At 41.1% G+C, this 18914-nt stretch overlaps 1 long non-coding RNA gene across 1 annotated transcript; it reads left to right on the top strand.

The window, feature by feature from the left end:
- Window positions 1–199: 199 nt before the first annotated feature.
- On the top strand, window positions 200–1960 carry LOC124680215. The gene is made up of 4 exons (XR_006995438.1): window positions 200–235; window positions 690–784; window positions 1351–1432; window positions 1836–1960. It is a non-coding gene; the product is annotated as an uncharacterized LOC124680215 (long non-coding RNA).
- Window positions 1961–18914: the final 16954 nt, after the last annotated feature.

Genomic DNA, 18914 nt, shown 5'->3' with positions numbered 1-18914 from the left:
AAAAAAAAAATCTAATCGGACGCTTAATAATCTCAAAACGCTGTGGAAGAGCCCTGGTGGTTCCATTTTACTGTTTACTAATGAGCAATTCAGGTTTTAGTGGTATTTACCTCATAACATATAGTACTAATATTTACTTACATATGTGATCTTTTTATATTTTGGTTGTCTTTATGTGGCAAATTTAACAGCTCTAGGTAGATGATTGGGATCAAGGTTCAGTGACTTGATCCAGGTAATAAACATTTCAAAGCATGATTCTTCCATTTAAATTTATTTGAAAGTGGTGCTTATGCAAGCCTTACTGTATAAGTACATATACCTATTAACTTGATTACCTAAAAGGTGTGTTTGATGAAAATCCTGCCAAGTTATTACCTATAAGTACATATACCTATTAACTTGATCAGAAGAATGCTATTTCTACTCGTCTCTTTTCATGTTTGTTTGTTCAGACACTTTTTTTTTATTTCTACATAAAAGGTTTGTTTGATGAAAATCCTGCCAAGTTACAGGGTTACCTACTATACTTTCTAAGTAATGTTTATGCTTGGTTAGCTACAAGGAAAGGCGCAGGAGGCCCCAATTTCATTTCAGCTCAAGAACAACATACATAGCATAGTACATAGCCTGCAATGTTTTTGATTTTAATTTTCTTTGTACTAACGAAAGAACTCTGATTTTCATAGGTCAAAGGACATTATCTGACTTGAAAACCAGCCATTCCTCAAGAAGGATTACAAGGAGATGTACACTGGTGATATTGTTTCCGTCTTCAGTAACGGTTAATATGCCACCGCTATGCCGCAACAGAGCGCCCAGAGCTGCCACATACGGTGGTGAGGAAGAGCGTGCGCAGGGAGCATGTGCAGATTGTCATGGGAGGATTAATCTGTGTAACTGAGGTAACTATTTTTTCTCAAATTTAACACATGTCAAGGATAACATGGTCAAGTAGGTTTACCTACTCCAGTTTTGCAATTCATGCATTGAACGAGATCAGGATGCTTGTGATTTGTATTGTCATGGACTCTCATTTATCTCTCCAAATTGCAGACGCAATAGTTGTGAGCTGAAACTGTGGGGTTACAAAGAGTCATGTTAGGAATGTCCAAAAGCTAATTCTAAAGTACACTAATGAGATCGCTAAAATATCGGTTGACGCATGCCAATGTAATTTATTTAGTTGTAGATCCATGTGGCCTGCACTTCTCTTCCAGTTCACAAAAGGATATTTTCATAAATATGTATGATGTTTCATTCACATCTTTTAAACATAATTGAAGTCTTTGAATTAAACTAATATACTCATGACAAGCATCTTATTATGTTTCGTTTGATTTATGCTAGGTTCATTCATGAGATCCAGTTCACAAGGTACAAATATATGGTGATCAAGGCTCTGTGGGGAACCTGAGCAAATGTTTCTCAGGTTCACACCTCTGTTTCTGTAATTAAAAACTTGTGTGTTGCTCATTTGGTGTTGATGATTAAGATTCATGAGCAAGAATATGTTCCGTGGAGATTATCTCAGTTAGTCCTGATTGCACTTGAGTGTGAAATTGAGCACTTACATCAGTTAGGTTGTTTAGTAAGAAATTTTATTGGGTTGATGCCTTTGCAGCCAAATACTTATTTCAGTAAATGATGACTGAAATTTGTTTGAGTCACTGCCACTGTTAATGGTTTACTGGAACAATTCATCCATGTGTCCTTGGTTTAGATTGTGCTAGGAATTATTCTGAATTATTTACTGTCATGCACATGCGTTGATAGAAAGGCAAATGATTTTGTACATGAAAAAGAATTAAATCCTACTCATTGCAATGATGCAGGAAAACAATACCGCCGGAGTTGATCCTGACAGTTGACGTGAAGCAGTGTGGAAGAACGGCATGAAGATCAAGGCAGCGAGCTGCTGGATACAATCGCGCCAGACCTAGTGTTCATCATCGATGATAAGTCGAACCAGGTGTTCACCCGGTATGGAAACAACTTGGTGGCCAGGAGAAGATACCCCTCGCGATGTCCTGACGGGCACCCATGCACCTGGCAATGCTGGACAGATGTAGGATGACAGGGTCTATCAGCTCCATGATTTACCCATGGTTGGGGTAGTGATAGCATGCTGGCGCCAATGTGATCTTATACCAATTTATCCCCAACATGCATACTCACAAAGCGAAAGATTTCATGTGTGCTTATGTCATTTCCTCTTCTGGCTAACGACAGCTTTTGTGTTCTTTTAATTTTGTTACCAGGAATTACAGCTAGGCCATAGAAGGCAAAAGCTTGAGCAAAAAACTGTGTTTGCTGGTCAACATGTGCGGGTAAATTAATGTCAGCTGACCAACTTGGATGTTATTATTCTTATTTTTGCATACGGTAAATCTATTTTATCTTGCTATATGCTATTGCGCAATTATACATGATATGCGCGCGTGTGTAGTCACCACTGTTGAGGGAAATTTTAAGTTCCTTTATTCAGAACCATTGCTTCATGTGGTTTATGAATTCTTTAAAACAGTGTAATGTGCTTCCTTTTCCTTCTGTATGCACTTTTTATCATTTGCTTGCGCTACAGTTTTGGATGATCAGCGATGCAAAGTCACTATCTCATCACAACTCAGTTTACAGTTTAATCTTATTAGAAACTTATTGCATTCACTTGCCTTGTGTTTTGTGGGCGAGGGCACGCAAGGAGATACAGGTTCTGGATTATTTTAGATAGTGCTTTAGCCAGCTCTACATTTTAGCGTGCTCCTTTATTCTGAATTATTTACCGTCATGCACATTTGTAGATAGAACAGGAGCAAATTATTTTGTACAAGGAACAAAATACTAACAATCACAGCTACTCTTAAGTTCACTATCGATCTGCTCTTTCAGATGCTGCCGTCTTGGCTCGATTCTTCCTCACGCGTCGCGGATGGCTTCGTTGTGCCTCACCGAAAGGTTGTCAGGTTAGCTTCTATTTCCCTCTAGATTGCTGGCCGCCTGGCCGTATTGGTACCACGTAGAGATTTATACCTTCAGCTTTTCCCCGGGTCTCTGTTCTGCTTAGGCACAGCGTAAATATACTGTACATATCTATAGGTTGTGGAGGAATGGTTCTTCCCTCTATTGATTGGCTACCCAAAAAAAAAAACAGTTACACTACCCCTGTTGAGTATCATTGTCAATAGATTGTTGTCGAGGCGGGCGTGTGCCCTCGAGCATATGTAGCAAGAATAACTAGGGTCCTTTTTGTCCTCCGAGCATAGTTAGTATACGTCATCCGCATGTAACTAAGTAAGACCTCGAGTGCTTTCCTTATGACTGTTAGGTGACATCATCTATTTATTTATTGATATCATTTTTAGAACATATACTTATTGATTTGTTGGTCTAGGTAAGACATAAAATCTTTGTCATTTGTCAAACTGTTACAAAACTAATTATATATTTTGTAATGATAGATCAGCTAATCCCTGTCTAAAACTACCTACATTTTAGCATTTCCTTTATTCTCCAACATTTTTTTTGTTTCTGTGGTGTTCTTAATGTTGTTTTAATTATAATATTTTTGTTTTGTTTTGTTTTGTTACAGCCTAATGGAGCCTCTTTAGATGGAGGCTGTCGAGCTCGAGACTGTCGAGATCCTGCCTGGTATCATGTTGGAAGCTATGTTGCAGAAGGTGCAACTACCTATTAGAATTAGGTTTTTTTGTGCGCAGTGGCCTCTAAAGACGGAATTGCAGCGAGCTTATTTAGATTAGTTCTGGATTTACCTCTATTTGTCTCCAAAAAACCCATAAGAGTGTTAATATATTTCGCTATTTCCCTCATTGTTTATAAGCATTGTTGTTCCGTTCTGATTTCGTGTGTTCAACTTATTGATTTTGGTTTCTAAATCCTGTAAAAGGTATTTCTACTTACATGTAGGTCAGTTCTATTTTCACGGGATCGTGCGCCAAGGCGCACATCTAAATCTAGTATGGAAGATCCCCGCGGTCGGGTACTTGGAGTCCTGGACGTCGGCGCCACGTATGACGTGTGCGTGGCTGTGACCGCGCATGGGTTGTCGAGGCCAGCGACAGCCAAGTCTGTGAACTGGTCGTCGGCGAGCCATGGACGGATCGTCACCGGAGATTTGCGGGTCTTGTCTAGGGATTGGCTTGTAGTACAAGAGGATAACTTCTAATCTTCCGTATGCATCTCTACATTTTATATTTCTAACATCCCCTCAGTCATAGCGGGAGTGAAGCGGATGCTGCGACTGGATTTGAAGTCTCGCGCTCCCGTCGCTTCTTCTCCTTGTCATCGGCGTTCCCATGTGAAAATTGCAGAACCCTAGAATATTGTGTGTTTTATTGCTTGGATCCTCGTAGGGTATATATAGATATACAAGGGGAGAGGATAGACTTGTCGTATAAGAAGATAACTCCTAGTCTTACGTATACACCCCTACATATTATACTTCTAACAGAAGCAAGAGGAGGCCAGGTCCACACGCACTTGAAATTGGATTTGCTGTATTTCTTCCTGATGTTCGCAAACCCCGACAACCATGCGTACTGGACGCTGTTCTGGTGCAACCGGTTCAACCCCTCGGCGCACTCCTTGAGCTCTGTCGCCGTGTATCCTGTCGCTCGTTCGTGCTCGTGGCCCCATGGCTTGTCGTCGGACGGCCTCGCCGTCATCCGCGCGACGAGTATGGCTGACGCCGCCACAACGGACGGCCGGAACCGGAGAATGCCGTAGTCTAGGAGGCTCAGCTCGATGAGTCTGCGAGTCAGCTGGGCATCAGCCTGGTCGCCGACGCCAGGCGCTCCATGAAGTGCTCGAGGAAGGTGCACGCCGTGGGAGATCCCAGTTCGTGCCGAAGCGCCTTGAGCACCGCGACCTCCGCCGCGAGCAACTCCTCCCTGGTGCAGCCGCCGTGCGTGCGGCTGGTCTCGTCTACGGATTCCTCCACTTCTGCAGGGTAGACTTCCTCTTACTTGGAAGCGATGAGCAGCGGGGCAGCCGTGATAGTGATGAGCACGCGGACCGACCGAACGGCAGGCCTGGCCCTGGCCGTGGAGGCATATGGGTGGTTATAAAGGTGAGATTACATCAAACGCCTCTACGTAAATGGGTGGTTATAAAGGCGAGATTAGGTATCCGGAAAGTATGAGTTGAGGCATATGGATCAACAGTGGGATTTGTCCATCCCGATGACGGATAGATATACTCTGGGCCCTCTCGGTGGAATGTCGTCTAATTAGCTTGCAAGCATATGAATGGTTCATAAGAGACCACATACCATGGTACGAGTAAAGAGTACTTGTCAAAGACGAGGTTGAACAAGGTATCGTGATACCGATGATCAAACCTCGGACAAGCAAAATATCGCGTGAAAGGGAATCAGTATCGTATGTAAATGGTTCAATCGATCACTAAGTCATCGTTGAATATGTGGGAGCCATTATGGATCCCCAGGTCCCGCTATTGGTTATTGGTCGGAGAGAAGTCTCAACCATGTCTGCATAGTTCACGAACCGTAGGGTGACACACTTAAGGTTTGATGTCGTTTGAGTAGATATGGAATATGGAATAGAGTTCGAAGTTTTGTTCGGAGTCTCGGATGGTATCCAGGACATCACGAGGAGTTCCGGAATGGTCCGGAGAATGAGATTCATATATAGGAAGTCATATTCCAAGTTTGGAAATGATCCGGTGCATTTATGGAAGGTTCTAGAAAAGTCCGGAAGAAACGCACTATGGAAGGTGGAGTCCCGGAGGAACTCCACATGCTAGGCCGGCCAAACCCTAAGGGGTGGAGTCCCAGAGTGGCCGGCCACCCCACCTCATGGAAAGGTGGGAGTCCCACCTTGAGTAGGACTCCCCCCTTTAGTAGGTTTCCCACCAAAGATAGGTTTGGTGTTGGGGTCTTATTTGAAGACTTGGGAGACAAGGTTTGGGGCTTCCACCTATATAATGAGGGGCAAGGGGAGGGGGCCAGCCACCCCAATAGCCATAAGCTAGCCGCACCCCTCTCTCTCCCCAAACCCTAGCTTCTCCTCCTCCACCACCTCTCCCGCATACGCTTAGGCGAAGCCCTGCCGGAGATCTCCACCACCACCGCCACCACGCCGTCGTGCTGCCGGGATTCCGAGGAGGATTTACTACTTCTGCTGCCCGCTGGAACGGGGAGGAGGACGTCGTCTTCATCAACACCGTACGTGTGACCGAGTACGAAGGTGCTGCCCGATTGTGGCACCGTCAAGTTCTTCTACGCGCTTATGCAAGCGGTCAAGATCTTCTACGCGCTTTTGCAAGCGGCAAGTGATCGACTACATCCACCACGAGATCTAATCTCGTTAGGCTTTGAAAATCTTCGAGGGTTAGTCTCATGATCTTCTCGTTGCTACCATCTACTAGATTAGATCTTGGCTTGTGCTTTCGTTCTTGCGGTAGGAAATTTTTTGTTTTCTATGCTACGAATCCCAATAGTGGTATCAGAGCCGTGTCTATGCATAGATTGGTTGCACGAGTAGAACACAATGGTTTTGTGGGCGTTGATGCTTTTGTTGTCTTTAGTTCGTGTACTTTGCATCTTGAGCATGGTGGGATGAACCGGCCCGGGCTAACTTTACATGACCGCCTTCATGAGACTTGCTCCACGCTCGACATGCAACTTGTATTGCATAAGTGTCTTTGCGGGTGTCTGTCTCTCCCACCATAGTGAAGATCCAATTTACTCTTTCTATTGACAACACTAGTATCACCGTTGTGGTTCATGTTCGTAGGTAGACTAGATCTTACTCGAAAACCCTAAACCACGTAAAATATGCAAACCAAATTAGAGACGTCTAACTTGTTTCTGCAGGGTTTGGTGATGTGATATGGCCATGATGTGATGATGAATATGTATGAGATGATCATTATTGTATTGTGGCAACCGGCAGGAGCTTTATGGTTGTCTTTATATTTCATGTTGTAGTATTATTTCAAAGTAGTTGTAATAGTTGCTACACACGGTGAACAACCATGAAGACGGCGCCATGGACCTTGATGCTACGCCGACGATGATGGAGATCATGCCCGTTGATGATGGAGATCATGTTCGTGCTTTGGAGATGAAGATCAAAGGCGCAAAGACTAAAGGGCCATATCATATCACATATGAATTGCATGTGATGTTAATCCTTTATGCATCTTATTTTGCTTAGATCGAGACGGTAGCATTATAAGATGATCCCTCACATTAATATCAAGATAATAAAGTGTTCTCCCCTCATATGCACCGTTGCTACAGTTCGTCGTTTCGAAGCATCTCGTGATGATCGGATGTGATAGACTCTACGTTCACATACAACGGGTGTAAGCCATTGTTTGCACACGCGGAATACTTGGGTTGCTTGACGAGCTTAGCATGTACAGACATGGCCTCGGGACAACGAAAACCGAAAGGTTGAACACGAGTCATACGGATGATATGATCAACATGTTGATGTTCACCATTAAAGCTACATCATCTCACGTGATGATCGGTTTTGGTGTAGTGGATGTGGATCGTGTGCCACTTAAACAACTATGAGGGATGTTGTATTAAGTGGGAGTTCATTAGTAATTAGATAAAAAATTGAACTAATTATCATGAACATAGTCTGAATAGTATTTTGAACTAAATTTGTAGAATTGGCATCCGTTTTCTACCATGCGTTAGTCTTGCAATTGAGATAGAAATACTGTTAAGTCTGACAAATAACTTTACGGACTAGTACCGTATTGTTAAAGAATCAAGAAATGATTAAGTCCTATTGCAAACTTTTATTAAACCTCACATTGTTGATTCAAAGAACAATGGTTTCAATTAGTACCTAAAATCATCTTGTCTCCATGAAACTTGAAGTTGAAATCCGTTTGAAATTAAAGTAAGGAGCTGGAAATTTTGTTTTCAGAAATAAGCAAGGTATGAGATATATGTGATATCTAAGACCTTATTGCAAGGTGATAGAATATAATTTGGTGAGAGTACATAAACTCATAAGTTTCATGGGAATGTACGAAGGTTGAAGACGCCAGGCATCTCAATCCTCCAACTATTGGGGCACTAACAATATTCGCATATCCATGAAGTGATCGTCCTTAGTATGCATCGTTGCTAAGACTCGTCGTTTCGAAGCATCTCGTGATGACCGGGTGTTATAGATTCTACGTGTGAATACAATGGGTGCAAGCCAGATTTGCACATGCGAATACTGAGGTTAAACTTTACGAGCCTAGCATGTACAGACATGGTCTCGGAAAGTCGTCATGATATGATGGATAAAATTATGAGTGAAATTGTTCATCATACATAGTTACTAATAGTGAAATATTGAACACTTGTCATATGATGATCAACTTCAAAGTAAGAACCTCAAGGTTATTGGTATTTGACCAATGGACCTAGAAGTTATTGAAGGTGAAGTGTTTTCTGAGAATGAGGAAAGCTAAAAGAGAAACTACAAAAGATATTTTGGCAGAAAGAAAGAAAAGACTAGAAAGTCTAGCTCAGGTGTATATACATGATATACATGTTATGGATGTATTCCTTGTTTTGTCACATAATGAAATTCTTGGGTATTTGTACGGTATGAGATGTCATACAATACAACACAATACAAGAATACGATGGCCAAAGTGACAGATAAAGAATATGGTGATAATGCACGTCTGGAACATAATAAAGTGTTATTATGTTTGTCGTTGGCATTCTACCTAGCCCTTAGAATTTATAATAAAAACTTAATAATTGTTATTTTTCTCTGGTCAAATGAAAACAATGAGTTGTTCAAATTATGACATTACTCCATGTACGATGGATAAGTTATTATAAATCTTAATGGTGAAACACACATACATAACTCTGACGCTAAAATGCCATAAGGCAAATGATTTGAATTCTATTTATTTGTGGAACCGCCATTTAGGTCATGTTAGAAAGGAACGCATGAAGAGACTCCATGCAGATGGATTTTTGGAGTCATTTGATTTTTGAATCGTTTGACGCTTGCAAATCTTTTCTAAAGAGAATGACTGAAATACCGTTCATAGGCCAAGAGTTGAACGGGCAACTAACTTAGTGGAAACATACATGATGATATATGTGGTTCACTGGGCATAGTTGTGTGCGGGAGATTCTTCTACTTCATGAAAATTTCCAACAATGAACTGAGTATATATGTGGATATATTCGATAAGGAAGAAGTTTGAAACATTTGAATGGATTCAAATAAATTTCAGCATGAAGTGGAAATCATCGTAATAGAAAAATCAAATATCTATGATTGGATCATGGTGGAAATATTTGAATTACGAGTTTTAGCGAACATCTAAGAGAGTTATGAAATTTTTCTACAACTCACATTTCTTGGAGTGTCATAATGATGATGGGGTATCCGAGAGATGTATCCAAACCTTGTTGGATTAATGATGAGATAATATAATTTGACGCCATTATATTTTTATGGATTATGTTTTAGAGACTACCGCTTGTACACTAAATAGAGAATCATCATGATACGTTGAAATGACACCATACGAGTTATGGCATGGGTATAAACCCTAATAGTCCTTTCTTAAATTTTGATATGCATAGCATATGTAAATAAGTTTACAACCAAAATCGGATGAATGTCTTTGTTGGTTATCCCAGAGAATTGATTGGGAATTCTTTCCACTATGAAGTAAATGACAAAAGTGTTTGTTAATATTACTTGCTTATTTCCAAGAAATTGTTTTCTAGCGAAGTATTTGAGTGGGAGGACAATAGAACTTGATAGGGTTTATGAACCTGAGCATATTGATCAGAGTAGCGCAACATCGGAAATGGTTCCGGAAGCGGCCACGACAATCATGGCTCCCATGACTACAAAGTGTTTTAGCCATGGAGATCAAAGTACCTATTGAACCTTGTAGGTTTGGTTTACTTTGTGATCAAATAAATGATTTGTGGACAAAGGATTGATTTTGAACAATGTTAAACCAACTACATAAAAAGAAGTTATGATGGGCTCTAACTCCGTTAAAATGGCTTTGAACCATAAAATCCAAGATAGGTGAATACTTTTTGAAAGTAAATGAATCTATGAAATTGATGGACTTGGATGAAATATCATTGAAAAAGCTAGACTTGTCGAAAAGTTGTTTGCGACAAAGTTCAAAGAGTTGACTATGATAAGATTAGATCTTCCGTAGCAATGCTTATAGTCTATGTGGATTATTCCATTAATCGCTACATATTTCTTTTATGAGATATGATAGTAGGATGGCAAAATGTATTACTTAACCGAAGTGTGTATTAAAGGTGTATACAAGATACATCGAAGAGTTTTGCTAGACCGTAGAATACTAGATAGGAATACGAACTTCAATTGGATGAAGTGAGTATTGCGGAGTTGGAATCTTCACCGGATGAAATAGTCAAAGAGTTTTTGATTTCATCAGAAACGATGAAGATGCTTGCATTTGCAAGAAATTAAGTGGGAGCGCTGAGACATATTTGTAATACTTTATGTAGCTGACATATCGTTGATTATAAATTTTGTAATTATATAATTGATTAAAAGGTTTCATTGAGAATTAGCTTCAATGAAAGGACATGGACTGAAACATATTTTGTGTCAAGATCTATGAAGATAGATTGAAACACATAATAAGTTTAAGTGAAAGTACATAGAATGAATATTGAAGTAGTTCAATATAAAAATATAAAGAAGGTGTTCTTTTCATGTGAAGTTTTAACAAGACTTGAATGTATATGACACTCAATGAGTAAAAACACATGAGTGATTATATATCACAAATAATATGTACACAATCAGATGTCCTGTGCTCTAAAAGTGTTATGAGCATATACCAGAATGATTCATGTGATGATCATTGGATGTCAGTAAGAATATCCTTGAGTACTTCAGAAGAACCAAGGATATATATATAATTTTGTATGAGGTAATGACAAACAAATTGCTGTAAATCGTTGCACCGATATTAGTTTGGCCACATATAAAAAAAATCCAATCTCAATTAGGCTAAGTGTTGTTTAAAAGGTAGCACAATGCTAGATTTAGAAGAGTTCTGAATATTGTGACGGATTATGCAAACGAAGGCAGAGCATGTCATTGTTTTGATAGTGACTAAAGATGTTAAGTCAAAAAGTTCTTTGAGAACTTGGTGTAGTTTCGATAGTGTCAGAACTTTGAAGCTATATTGTGTATGACAATATTAGTGACATATTTCAGACTGCGGAATTAAGGTTCTAATCATATATGCCGACTCATTTGGAAAATGAGTGATGCGTTGAGACGCAAATGAATTGCAAAATACATACGTTTCTGAGCATGTCAGATCCGTTGACTAAAACCTCTCCCGTGAGCATAACATGATAAAGCACCAGAAGGCCAAGGTGTTATATCTTTACAAATGTAAACTAGATTATTGACTCTAGTGCAAGTGGGAGACTGTTGGAGATATGGCCAAGAGGCAATAATAAAATGGTTATTATATATCTTTGTGTTTATGATAAATTTTTATATAACATGCTATAATTGTATTAACCGAAACATTAGTACATGTGTGTTATGTAAACAACAAGAAGTCCCTAGTAAGCCTCTTGTATAACTAGCTTGTTGATTAATAGATGATCATCATTTCGTGATCATGAACATTAGATGTTATTAATGACAAGGTTATATCATTATGTGAATGATGTAATGGACACACCCAAATAAGCGTAGCATAAGATCACGTCATTAAGTTCATTTGCTATAAGCTTTCGATACATAGTTACCAAGTCCTTTCGACCATGAGATCATGTAAATCACTTATGCCGGAAGGGTACTTTGATTACATCAAACGCCACTGCGTAAATGGGTGGTTATAAAGGTGGGATTAGGTATCCAGAAAGTATGAGTTGAGGCATATGGATCAACAGTGGGATTTGTCCATCCCGATGACGGATAGATATACTCTGGGCCCTCTCGGTGGAATGTCGTCTAATTAGCTTGCAAGCATATGAATGGTTCATAAGAGACCACATAGCATGGTACGAGTAAAGAGTACTTGTCAAAGACGAGGTTGAACAAGGTATCATGATACCGATGATCAAACCTCGGACAAGTAAAATATCGCGTGACAAAGGGAATCGGTATCGTATGTAAATAGTTCAATCGATCACTAAGTCATCGTTGAATATGTGGGAGCCATTATGTATCTCTAGTTGGAAAGAATGTGAGCTTCCTGTTCTGCATCGGGATTCGACACTGCGGATCTGAGTCCATGGCCACCGGCCATCGCCGCATATCCGACCACGACGGCTATACCAATCAGATAAAGGACCCGGGCGAAAAGACGGGACCTACGCCGGTCTGCGGACGCGCCCGACGTCCCTTTCTTCTGGAGATTGAGGCACAAAACTGAGGAAGAAGAGGTGCATTGGATCGTGAACAGAATAAGGGGGCCCTGTGCCAAGATGCCGAGCCAGGCAGCGCCAATGACCCCTTCGTTTTTCTCTCTCTCGTTTCAGTTTCTCTCACCGAAATGGAGCCGCAGTGGCCGGAAATTGAAGGAGGTTGCGACGACCGGCGGGGCTGGCCGCCGGCCTGCAGGAGGGTGTGGTGGGGAGGGGGTTGGGGGCGCAAGGGTTGGGAGGCGATTCGGGTCGGGATCCCGATTCTGAGGAAAAAGCAAAATTGGTGCCGAGCCGTTATTTTAACTTAGGCGTGGCAATGGTGGGTAATTTGATCCAATCTCAGGGGTAAAATAGGAAACAAAAAGAACGACCGAGGGAGAAACCCTTTTGCTTTTATTATTAGGTATAGATGGAATATGGAATGGAGTTCGAAGTTTTGTTCGGAGTCTCGGATGGGATCCAGGACATCACGAGGAGTTCCGGAATGGTCCGGAGAATGAGATTCATATATAGGAAGTCATATTCCAAGTTTGGAAATGATCCGTTGCATTTATGGAAGGTTCTAGAAAAGTCCGGAAGAAACGCACTATGGAAGGTGGAGTCCCGGAGGGACTCCACATGCTAGGCCGGCCAAATCCTAAGGGGTGGAGTCCCAGGTGGACTCCACCAAGAGTGGCCGGCCACCCCACCTCATGGAAAAGTGGGAGTCCCACCTTGAGTAGGACTCCCCCCGATGACCCACAAGTATAGGGGATCGCAACAGTCTTCGAGGGAAGTATTACCCAATTTATTGATTCGACACAAGGGGAGACAAAGAATACTTGTAAGCCTTAACAGCGGAGTTGTCAATTCAGCTGCACCTAGAAACAGACTTGCTCGCAAGAATTTATCAGTAGCAACAGTTTTATAGCAGTAGGAATAGTGAAATAACAGCAGCAGTGAAATAAAGACAACAGTAGTGATTATAGTAAACAGCAGGATTAAAATACTGTAGGCACAGGGATTAATGAACGGGCGTTGCATGGATGAGAGAATTCATATAACAATCATGGTAGGGCATTTGCAGGTAATAATAAAGCGGTATCCAAGTACTAATCAATCCATAGGCATGTGTTCCGTATATATTCGTACGTGCTCGCAACGAGAAACTTGCACAACATCTTTTGTCCTACAAGCCGGTGGCAGCCGGGCCTCTAGGGAAACTACTGGAAATTAAGGTACTCCTTTTAATAGAGTACCGGAGCAAAGCATTAACACTCCGTGAACACATGTGATCCTCACATCACCGCCTTCCCCTCCGGTTGTCCCAATTTCTGTCACTTTGGGGCCTCGGGTTCCGGACAGACAACGTGTGTATACAACTTGCAGGTAAGATCATAAAACACTGCATATCATGATGAAACAATAACATGTTCAGATCTGAGATCATGGCACTCGGGCCCTAGTGACAAGCATTAAGCATAACAAGTTGCAACAATATCATAAAAGTAACATCTACGGATACTAGGCACCATGCCCTAACAATCTTGTGACTATTACATGATCAATCTCATCCAATCCCTACCATCCCCTTCAGCCTACAGCGGGGGAATTACTCACACATGGATGGGGAAACATGGCTGGTCGATGGAGACGCGTCGGTGGTGATGGCGGCGATGATCCCCTCCAATTCCCCATCCCGGCGGAGTGCCAAAACGGAGTTTCTTGTCCCGAGACGGAGTTTCGCGACGGTGGCGGCGTACTGGATGGTTTCTGGCGACATCGACTTCCCGTCTCGCGTTTTTAGATCGAAACCCTTAAGTAGTCCGAAGGGGGGCGTCAGAGGCTGGCCGAGGCGGCCACACACTAGGGCGGCGCGCCCCCCTCCAGGCCGCGCCGGCCTAGTGTCTGGGGGGCCTGGGCCTCCCCCAGGCCTGCCCTTCTGGCTCCGTGATTCTTCTGGAAAAATAAGCCCTTTGACATAAATTCCGAGGATTTTCCTGAAAGTAGAATTTCTGCACAAAAACGAGACACCAGAGCAATTCTGCTGAAAACAGCGTTAGTCCGTGTTAGTTGTATCCAAAATACACAAATTAGAGGCAAAACAATAGCAAAAGTGTTCGGGAAAGTAGATACGTTTTGGACGTATCAACTTCTCCCAAGCTTAGCTTATTGCTTGTCCTCAAGCAATTCGAGTTAACAACGCGAGTGCGATAAAAGAACTTTCACGAACACATTTGTTCATATGATGTAAATATTCTCATGATATGGCAAGTGCTTAAGCAATTCATAATAAGATACATGCAAATAAAGTCATCTAATAGCTATATCAATCATGAAAAAGATACCAACAAACTAATAACAAGCATCATGAAACACTTCAATAAGCAGGATTGCAATGTTCATAGAAAGATATGATAAAGTGGTATCTCGCTTGCGTGTATTTGTAAAGCAAAACATAAATGCCCAGGCACCTCTGAAGTTCATAGAAAGACTAGAAATAAAATTTTCAAAGATAGAGGCATCAAAGTTATACCACAGCTGATCATATTTTGGGACAAGCATATTATACTAAGAATGACAGTAATGCTCTCAAGAAGGTGCTCAAAGAAAGGATGGTGACTCAACATAAAAGTAAAAGATTGACCCTTCGCAGAGGGAAGCAGGGATTAACATGTGCTAGAGCTTTTCATTTTTTTTCAAAGACATAAGTAAAATTATTTTATGAGGTGTTTGTTGTTGTCAACGAATGATAGTGGGTACTATAACCACCTCGCCAACCAGACTCTAAAGAGCGGCTCCCATGAAGGACGTTATCTCTACCAGCAAGGTAGATCATCCCTCTTCTCTTTTGTTTACACATGTATTTTAGTTTCATTATGGATGACACTCCCCTCAACCTTTGCTTACACAAGCCATGGCTAACCGAATCCTCGGGTGCCTTCCAACATTCACATACCATGGGGAAGTGTCTATTTGCAGGTTAAGTTGCTTACTGATGAATCAGAGCAAAACACGTGAAGAGAATTATTAATGAAGGTTAATTAATTGGGACTGTGATGTCTACTCACGCTTCTTTTCCTGTAGACAGTGTTGGGCCTCCAAGAGCAGAGGTTTGTAGAACAGCAGCAAGTTTTCCCTTAAGTGGATCACCCAAGGTTTATCGAACTCAGGGAGGAAGAGGTCAAAGATATCCCTCTCAAGCAACCCTGCAATCACGATACAAGAAGTCTCTTGTGTCCCCAACACACCTAATACACTTGTCAGATGTATAGGTGCACTAGTTCGGCGAAGAGATACTGAAATACAAGTAGTATGGATGTATATGAGTGGTAATAGCAATCTGAATAAAATATGGCAGCGAGTAAACATGCAACAGAACAGTAAGTAAGCGGTGATTTGATGTTTGGAAACAAGGCCTAGGGATCATACTTTCACTAGTGGACACTCTCAACATTGATCGCATAATAAATAATAACTTCTCTCATTTGTGCTACATACACTCTTTTGTTGGATGATAAACACCATTCGTTGTGTAGGGCTACAAGAGCTCCCTCAAGCCGGAGTTAACAAGCGCCACAACATTCAGCATTCATATTTAAGTAACCTTAGAGCATAATAGATCTTTGCAAAATAAACCGAGTACTAACATAGCATACACACTGTCACCATTACACTATGAAAGGGGGAATACATCAATAAATACTATCATAGCGGTAATTAACTCCATAACCTACAAGAGATTATGATCATAATCTACGACAAGAACCACACGATGCACACACTGTCACCTTTACACCATGCAGGAGGAATAGACTACTTTAATAACATCACATGAGTAGCACATAGACTAGTAGCGATACAAAGCTCATCATATGGATCTCAATTATGCAAAGCAATTCACGAGATCATTGTATTGGAGTACAGAGAGAGAGATTAACCACATAGCTACCGGTACGGCCCTTAGCCTCGAGGGAGAACTACTCCCTCCTCATCATGGGAGCAGCAGCGTTGATGGAGATGGCGGTGAAGATGGCGATGGTGTTGATGGAGAAGCCTTCCGGGGGCACTTCCCCGTCCCGGCGGCGTGCCGGAAAAGAGACTCCTGTCCCCCAGATCTTGGCTTCGCGATGGCGGCGTCTCTGGAACTTTTCTCGTATCGTGGTTTTTCCGTATCGAAGATTTAGGTCAGGGGCTTTATATAGGCGTAAGGGCAGCCTCGGAGGGCTGACGAGGCAGCCAGACCATAGGGGGCGCGCCCACCCCCCTGGCCGCGCCGCCAGGTGGTGTGGGGCCCCCCTGGCTCCCCTCTCGTCCCTCTTCGGTGCTCTGGAAGCTTCCGGAAAAAATAAGATCTTGGGCGTTGATTTCGTCCAATTCCGAGAATATATCCTTACTAGGATTTCTGAAACCAAAAACAGCAGAAATTAGGAACTGGCACTTCGGCATCTCGTCAATAGGTTAGTTCCGGAAAATGCATCAAAACGATATAAAGTGTGAACAAAACATGTAGGTATTGTCATAAAACTAGCATGGAACATCAGAAATTATAGATACGTTGGAGACGTATCAGCATCCCCAAGCTTAGTTCCTACTCGCCCTCGAGTAGGTAAACGATAACAACGATAATTTCTGAAGTGACATGCTACCAACATAACCTTGATCAACATTATTGTAAAGCATATGAGATGAATGGAGTGATCTGAAGCAAAAGATTGCTAACAAAGATAATGACTAAACAAATGAATCATATAGAAAAACTTTTCATGAATAGTACTTTGAAGACAAGCATCAACAAGACTTGCATAAGAGCTAACTCATAAGCAATAAATTCAAAGTAGAATGCATTGAAGCAACACAAAGGATGATTAAGTTTCAGCAATTGCTTTCAACTTGTAACATGTATATCTCATGGATATTTGTCAACATAGAGTAATATAACAAGTGCAATAAGTAAACCTGTAAGAATCAATGCACACAATTAACACAAGTGTTTGCTTCTAAGATAGAAAGAAGTGGGTAAACTGACTCAACATAAAGTAAAAGAATGGTCCTTCGCAGAGGGAAGCATGGATTACTATTTTTGTGCTAGAGCTTTTGTTTTGAAAAACATAGAAACAATTTTGTCAATGGTAGTAATAATTCATATGTGCTATGCATAATACTTCCTACAAGTTGCAAGTCTCATGCATAGAGTACTAATAGTGCTCGCACCTTGTCCTAATCAGCTCGGATAACACGGATTATCATTGCATGACATATGTTTCAACCAAGTGTCACAAAGGGGTACCTCTATGCCGCCTGTACAAAGGTCTAAGGAGAAAGCACGCATTGGATTTCTCGCTTTTGATTATTCTCAACTTAGACATCCATACCGGGACAACATAGACAAGAGATAATGGACTCCTCTTTTAATGCTTAAGCATTCAACAACAAATAATATTCTCATAAGAGATTGAGGTTGTATGTCCAAACTGAAACTTCCACCATGATACATGGCTTTAGTTAGCGGCCCAATGTTCTTCTCTAACATATGCATACTCAAACCATTTGATCATGAAATCTCACTTACTTCAGACAAGACGAACATGCATAACATCTCACATGATATCCAACAAAGGTAAAAAGTTGATGGCGTCCCCAAAAACATGGTTACCACTCAACAAGCAACTTATAAGAACTAAGACACATAACTACATATTCATCACCACAATAGTTTTTAAGCTATTTGTCCCATGAGCTATATATTGCAAAGATAAAGGAATGAAATTTTAAAGGTAGCACTCAAGTAATTTACTTTGGAATGGCAAAAAAATACCACATAATAGGTAGATATGGTGGACACAAATGGCATGGGTTTTGGCTCAAGGTGTTTGGATGCACGAGAATCATTTCCTCTCAGTACAAGGTTTGGGCTAGCAAGGTTGTTTGAAGCAAACACAAGTATGAACAGATGCAGTCGAAACTTACACAAGAACATATTGCAAGCATTATAAGACTCTACACTATCTTCCTTGTTGTTCAAACACTTTACTAGAAAATATCTAGACTTAGAGAGACCAATCATGCAAACCAAATTTTAACAAGCTCTACGGTAGTTCTCCACTAATAGATTAAACTACATGATGCAAGAGCTTAAACATGATCTATGAGAGCTCAAAAAAATTGCCAAGTATCAAATTATTCAAGACCATATGAAGCATTTTCTGATTCCAACCAAATAGCAACAAGTGAAGCGATCAACTTTCGCCCTTGAACATTAAAAGCAAAAATGAAGAACACTAGTGTTCATATGAAAAAGCGGAGCGTGTCTCTCTCCCACATGAGCATGAATTTATTCAGAGAATGAAAATATCAAAACGAAAATAAAAGCACACAGACGCTCCAAGTAAAGTACTTAAGATGTGACGGAATAAAAATATAGTTTCACTAGAAGTGACATGATAAGTTGTTGATGAAGAAGGGGATGCCTTGGGCATCCCCAAGCTTAGATGCTTGAGTCTTCTTAAAATAT

The sequence above is a fragment of the Lolium rigidum genome, unplaced genomic scaffold (genome assembly GCF_022539505.1).
Source record: "Lolium rigidum isolate FL_2022 unplaced genomic scaffold, APGP_CSIRO_Lrig_0.1 contig_10094_1, whole genome shotgun sequence".
Classification (NCBI taxonomy): domain Eukaryota; kingdom Viridiplantae; phylum Streptophyta; class Magnoliopsida; order Poales; family Poaceae; genus Lolium; species Lolium rigidum.
Note: the sequence above shows the minus strand (reverse complement) of the source record. Positions and strands in the feature narration are given on the sequence as shown.